The sequence below is a fragment of the Pristiophorus japonicus genome, chromosome 8, assembly GCF_044704955.1.
Source record: "Pristiophorus japonicus isolate sPriJap1 chromosome 8, sPriJap1.hap1, whole genome shotgun sequence".
NCBI lineage: Eukaryota > Metazoa > Chordata > Chondrichthyes > Pristiophoridae > Pristiophorus > Pristiophorus japonicus.
The window spans coordinates 111,156,581-111,164,001 of record NC_091984.1 but is presented as its reverse complement, the minus strand read 5'-3'; positions in this window follow the sequence as shown (position 1 = coordinate 111,164,001).

The following is a 7,421-nucleotide window of genomic DNA, read 5'->3' as shown; positions in this document are numbered from 1 at the left end:
TTGACCTCCAACAACCACAACCATCTTCCTTTGTACTAGGTATGTCTCCAGCCAGTGGAGAGTTCTCCATCTGATTCCGATTGACTGCAATTTTACTAGGGCTCCTTGTTGTGACACTTGGTCAAATGCTGCCTTCATGTCAAGGACAGTCATTCTCAACTCACCTCTGGAATTCAGCTCTTTTGTCCATGTTTGAACCAAGACTCTAATGACGTCTGGAGCCAAGTGGTCCTGGTGGAACCCAAACTGGGCATCAGTGAGCAGATTATTGGTGAGTAAGTGCCACTTGATAGCACTATTAATGGCATCTTCCATCACTTTGCTGATGATTGAGAGTAGAATGGTGGGGTGGTAAAGGTCATATTGGATTTGTTCTGCTTTTTGTGGACAGGATGTACCTGTGCAGTTTTCCACATTGTCGGGTAGATGCCAATGTTGTAGCTGATGTGAGAACACCAGCGGCAGGTCGGGGCCATAAAAGGAGCGGCGAGCGGCCTTGGGGAGCAGCATGGAGGCCCCGGGGAGCAGCGTGGAGGCATACTACTTCAGGGAGCAGCGCAAGCTGGTGCAGGAGGGCGACGGCAGTGAAGAGTGACGTCATCAAGGTCCAGGTCAGTGATTGGAGCATGGGCAGATACAGCAGGAGCAGCGAGGTCGGGGCAAAGGAGCAGCGAGAGACTGTAGAGGGACGTGATCAGGGCCCAGGGGAGGTGTGAGTTTGGGGCCAGGGGCCCAGGGGCAGCATGGGCCCAGCCCACATTGCGATATGTGTGCGCACTAGGTCCGTGCAGCAGAGCTGGTCTCCAGTCGTCTTGGGTAATCCTTGCCATAGACCAAGACCTAGCTCTGTCAAGCCCGTGTGGTGACTGGTGTGCAACAGCCACCACATGTTAAAAAAATCCACACACAGGCATCTTCCACCCTTGAGGATGCAGTTCGGGTCCTTCATTGAAACACCTGTGAACTCATTCTTTTTTGGCGTGGAAGCAAGTCATTCTCGTTTCGAGGGACCGCTTATGACTGACTGACTTAGCTGTACTGGAACAGCTTGTCTATAGAGTTACAGTCTGGAGCACTTCTTCAGCACTACTGCCGGGCTGCTGTCGGGGTCCATAGCCTTTGTTATATCCAGTGCGGTCAGCCTTTTCTTGATATCACGTGGCGTGAATTGAATTGATTGAAGACTGGTTTCTGTGATGGTGGGAACCTCAGGATGAGGCTGATATAGATCATCCACTCGCCATTTCTGGCTGACGCTGTTTGTGAATGCTTCAGCCTTGTCTTTGGCACTCACATGCTGGGCTCCACCATCATTGAGGATGGGGATATCCATGCAGCCTCCTCCTCCTGTTAGTTGTTTGATTGTCCACCATCATTCACAACTGGATGTCGCAGGACTGCAGAGCTTTGATCTGATCTGTTGATTGGGGGATTGCTTAGCTCAGTCTATAGCATGCTGCTTCTGCTGTTTAGCATACATATAGTACTGTGTTGCAGCTTCCCCAGGTTGGCACCTCATTTTTACGTATGCCTGGTGCTGCTCCGAGCATGATCTTCTGCAATCCTTATTCAACCAGAGTTGGTACCCTGGCTTGATGGTAATGGTAGAGTGAGGGTTATGCCAATCCATGAGGTTACAGATTGTGGTGGAATACAATTCTGTTGCTGCTGGCCCGCAGCGCCTCATGAATGCCCAGTTTTGAACTGCTAGATCTGTTCTGAATCTATCCCATTTAGCAAGGTGGTAGTGCCACACAAGAAGAAGGAGGGTGTCCTCCATGTGAAGACGGGACTTCGTCTCCACAAGGACTGTGCGGTGGTCACTGCTACCAATACTGTTATGGACAGATGTATCTGCAACAGGTAGATTGGTGAGGAGGAGGTCAAGTAGATTTTTCCCTTGGTTCCCTCACCATCTGTCGCAGGCCCAGTCTGGCAGCTATGTCCTTCTGGACTCGGCTATCAGTATTAGTGCTACTGAGCCACTCTTGATGATGTACATTGAAGTCCCCCACCCAGAGTACATTCTGTGCCCTTGCTACCCTCGGTACTTCTTCCAAGTTGTGTCCAACATGGAGGAGTACTGATTCATCAGCTGAAGGAGGGCAGTAAGTGGTAATCAGCAGGATATTTTCTTGCCCGTGTTTGACCTGAAGCCATGAGACTTCATGGGGTCTGGAGTCCCCACTCCTCCTGACTGTATACCATTGTGTCGCCACTTCAGTTGGTTCTTTCCTGCTGGTGGGACGGCACATAGCCAGGTCTGGGACGTTGGCTGAAAGGTATGATTCTGTGAGTATGACTATGTCAGGTTGTTGCTTGACTAGTCTGTGGGACAGCTCTCCCAATTATGGTACAAGTCCCCAGATGTTAGTGAGGAGGACTTTGCAGGGTCGCCTGGGCTGGGTGTGCCGTTATCGTGTCCAAAGCCGGTGCCTAGGTCAATGCCGGATGGTCCATCCGGTTTTATTCTTATTATTGCTTCTCGTAGCAGTTTGTTACAACTGAGTGGCTTGCTAGGCAGTCCATTTCAGAGGGCAGTTAAGTTTAACCACATTGCTGAGGGCCTGGAGTCACATATAGGCCAGACCAGGTAAGGACGGCAGATTTCCTTCCCTAAAGGACATTAGTGAACCAGATGGGCTTTTACGGCAATCCGATAATTTCATGTTCACCTTTACTGATACTAGCTTTTTATTCCAGATTTATTTAATTAATTAACTTTAAATACCCCAGCTGCAGTTGTTGGATTTGAACTCACATCTTTGGATCATTACTGCAGGCCTCTGGATTACTCGCATGCTCTGCTGCACTCCTCATTGAACCAGGGTTGGTCCTTTGTGTTGCCAATAAATATAACAAATGTGATTCAGCAGCATGTGACTAGCATCTCAGTAGGCAATTGAGCATCTTTCTTGTATGGTAGAAATGTATGCACCAAATTTGTGGTAATTTGATGGGTCCATTGTATGCATATAAACCCAAACAAACATCACATCACATCACATAAGCAGTTAAAATTCATTCATAACCACTACTTATTTCAAGAAAAATAAGATATCTTTGTAACATATTTACACGCACCTTCTTTATATAAATTACTGCCTGACTTGGGTGACACAATCACAAAAGTTATAAAATGACTGATTCCGAATCAAATGGTGCCGATTTGAGTCCCCAAGCTAGCTGGCACTTGAAATATCCTACCATTGTTTACAGCAAGTTACATCAGTCAAGCCCAGCCCATTAGCTTAAATGTCACACAATCATAGGACGCTCCATCTTGAGGGGAGGAATAAACTGGCATTGCTGTCCCACTCCACTGCAGTCAGATCTCTTGTTTGTACCGGTACAGCATCGAAAATCCAGAGTTCCGGAATATTCCGGAATCCGGGATGATCGGTGGCAGGGTCATCCGGAATCCGTAAAATGTTCCGAAATCCAGATCCGCCGGCCCTGCCGACCTCGGGGCCCCACCGCTGCCCGACCTCAGGCCTCACCTCACCGCCGCTTGCCTCGCCGGCCCGCCTGAACACCTCCTTGGCGGGGCCCCGCCCGAAAATCTCTGTCCTCAACGGCGCCCCGCCCGAACACCTCTGCCCTCGCCGGTGGGGCCCCAACCCTCCTGGGTGGGGACCGGACCGTCCTCGGCGTGGTCCTGACCCTCCTCGGCGGGGCCCGGATCCTCTCTCCTCAGCGGGGCTCCGACCCTCTCTCCTCGGCGGCGCCCCCTGCCTTTCTGACGTTCCGAAATCCGGAAATACCCACACCTGGGCTGGGGTGTTTCTGGATTCGTGACGTCAGAAAGACAATCCAAAGTCAGGAATCCAGAATGGCCTCGGTCCTGAGGGTTCCGGATTCTCAACACTGCACCTGTATTTTCTTATTGGCAGCCGTAACAAAATTTGCAGAATGGATCATTTGACCTCATAGATGAAGAAGGCTGTGAAGAAGTGTGAATACCTCCTGTGGAAAATTACTTTTCTCAGAGGGAAAGTATTTTATATGTTCAGCATTATTTAGAGTGAATAAATTATGTGTAATTCTGATAAACACACTGAATATATTGCATCAAAAAAACAAAGAAAAAGGGAATATTGTACTGCATCAAATTATTTCAGAAACTATCGATGTATTGTATATTGTAACCACACATTGACATAAACAGAACACAGCAGAATAATTATCATGCTAGCACCTATGGCAATCGAACAACAAGTTTGAATCTACAATGTAAATGATTATTTACAAAGGATATACTTGCTTTGGAGGCAGTTCAGAGAAGGTTCACTAGGTTGATTCGAGCCTGCTCCGCCATTCAATAAGATCATGGCTGATCTGATCATGTACTCAGCTCCACTTCCCTGCCCACTCCCCATAATCCCTTATCCCCTTATCGTTTAAGAAACTGTCTATTTCTGTCTTAAATTTATTCAATGTCCCGCTTCCACAGTTCTCTGAGGCAGTGAATTCCACAGATTTATAACCCTCTTAGAGAAGAAATGTTTTAAATGGGCGGCCCCTTATTCTAAGATCATGCCCTCTAGTTCTAGTCTTCCCCATCAGTGGAAACATCCTCTCTGCATCCACCTTGTCAAGCCCCTTCATAACCTTATACGTTTCGATAAGATCACCTCTCATTCTTCTGAATTTCATTGAGTAGAGGCCCAACCTACTCAACCTTTCCTCATAAGTCAACCCCTCATCCCCGGAACCTTCTCTGAACTGCCTCCAAAGTAAGTATACCCTTTCGTAAATATGGAAACCAAAACTTCACGTAGTATTCCAGGTGTGGCCTCACCAATACCCTGTACAGCTGTAGCCAGACTGCCCTGCTTTTATACTCCATCCCCTTTGCAATAAAGGCCAAGATTCCATTGGCCTTCCTGATGACTTGCTGTACCTGCATACTATCCTTTTGCATTTCATGCACAAGTATCCCCAGGTCCCGCTGTACTGCGGCACTTTGCAATCCTTCTCCATTTAAATAATAACTTGCTCTTTGATTTTTTTTCTGCCAAAGTGCATGACCTCACACTTTCCAACATTATACTCCATCTACCAAATTTTTGCCCACTCACTTAGCCTGTCTATGTCCTTTTGCAGATTTTTTGTGTTCCCCTCACACATTGCTTTTCCTCCCATCTTTATATCATCAGCCCTTCTCAGTTACACTCAATCCCTACTTCCAAGTCGTTAATATAGATTGTAAATAGTTGGGATCCCAGCACTGATCCCTGCGGCACCCCACTAGTTACTGGTTGTCAACCAGAGAATGAACCATTTATCCCGAATCTCTGTTTTCTGTTAGTCAGCCAAACCTCTATCCATGCTAATATACTACCCCCAATCCCGTGAACTTTTATCTTGTGCAGTAACCTTTTATGTGGCACCTTGTCAAATGCCTTCTGGAAGTCTAAATACACCACATCCATTGGTTCCCCTTTATCCACCCTGTTTGTTACATCCTTGAAGAACTTTAGCAAATTTGTCAAGTATGACTTCCCCGTCATAAATCCATGCTGACTCTGCCTGATCGAATTTTGCTTTTCCAAATGTCCTGCTACTGCTTCTTTAATAATGGTCGTCAACATTTTCCCAACCACAGATGTTAGGCTAACTGGTCTAGTTTCCTGCTTTTACTCTGCCTCCTTTTTTAAATAGGGGCATTACATTTGCAGTTTTCCAATCTGCTGGGACCTTCCCAGAATCCAGGAAATTTCGCTACTTCTCTTAAGACCCTAGGATGCAAGCCATCAGGCCCAGGGGATTTATCTGCCTTTAGTCCCATTATCTTACTGAGTACCACCTCCTTAGTGATTGTGATTGTGTTAAGTTCCTCCCCCCCACCCCCTCACTCCCCGCCCCCCCCCCTCCCCATAGCACCTTGACTATCCACTGTTGGAATATTGTTAGTATTGTCTACCATAAAGACTGATACAAAATATTTGTTCAGAGTTTCTGCCATCTCCATATTCCCCATTACTAATTCCAAGGTTTCGTCCTCTAAGGGACCAACATTTACTTTAGCCATTCTTTTCCTTTTTATATACCGATAGAAACTTTTGCTACCTGTTTTTATATTTTGTGCTAATTTACTTTCATAGTCTATCTTGCCTTTCTTAATCATTTTTTTCGTCATTCTTTGCTCACTTTTAAAAGCTTCCCAGTCTTCTGTCCTTGGATTTCTTTGGACCAATTACTGTGTCACCTTGGTGATCCAACCAATTATTCAAATTGCAACATAAATCGAAGCTGGTGATTTTGTAGCGTTGACTGCCTGTGATTGTACCTCTGCTTCTGTGAATTCTGTGTAATGGCTACATTTATAACATAGCAAAGGGGAGCTTAGAGATGTTGACTTAGTTTTCCATAGGTAGGGACAAAATGTTAAACTTTGGGCTGGAGGAGACTAAATCATGCTCTAGTTGTTCAATACTTTGATAAACAGGGTCAGTTAATAAGTCCAGTCCGGTGAATCCTGTGCTATAGTATATTCCCCCTCCCCAATTTGCTGGGTGATTAATTGGAAGGAGATGGTTTTTAGAACCTGCCTTTGCTGCCAAGTTGATGTTGAACCATTAAGTACCAATCAGCTGTATTGATATTAAAATAGAAAATGCTGGAAATGCTCAGCAGGTCAGGCAGTATCTGTGGAGAGAGAAACAGAATTGATGTTTCAGGTCGATGACCTTTCATCAGAACTAGAAAAGGTTAGAGATGCAAAAGGTTTTAAATAAGTACAGAGACAGGGAAAGGGGGGAGGGGAGGAAAGAACAGAAAGGAAAGTCTGTGATAGGTTGGAAGGGAGGAGAGATTAAATGGCAAAGGGATGATAGTGCAAGGTGAAAGGAGATAGTAACAGGACAAGTAAAGAAATAGAGATGGGTCTAGAGGAATTCAGAATATCAGAATCATCAGCAACAGCTGCCCGCCAGAAAAATAGACAGAGGTTATGATCTGATGGAGAATTAGGATGGCGAATTAAACAGTTAATTCAGAGACCATGGTCCAGAACTTAAAGAAGGGTAACTTTCAAGGTATGTTGCGTGAATTGGCTAGGATAGATTGCCGAATGATACGTAAGGGGTTGACAGTGGATGGGCAATAGCAGACATTTAGAGACCGCATGGATGAACTACAACAATTGTACATTCTTGTCTGGCATAAAAATAAAAAAGGGAAGGTGGCTCAACCGTGGCTATCAAGGGAAATCAGGGATAGTATTAAAGCCAAGGAAGTGGCATACAAATTGGCCAGAAATAGCAATGAACCTGGGGGCTGGGAGAAATTTAGAACTCAGCAGAGGAGGACAAAGGGTTTGATTAGGGTAGTGAAAATAGAGTACAAGAGGAAGCTTGCAGGGAACATTAAAACGGACTGCAAAAGCTTTGATAGATATGTAAAGAGAAAAAGGTTAG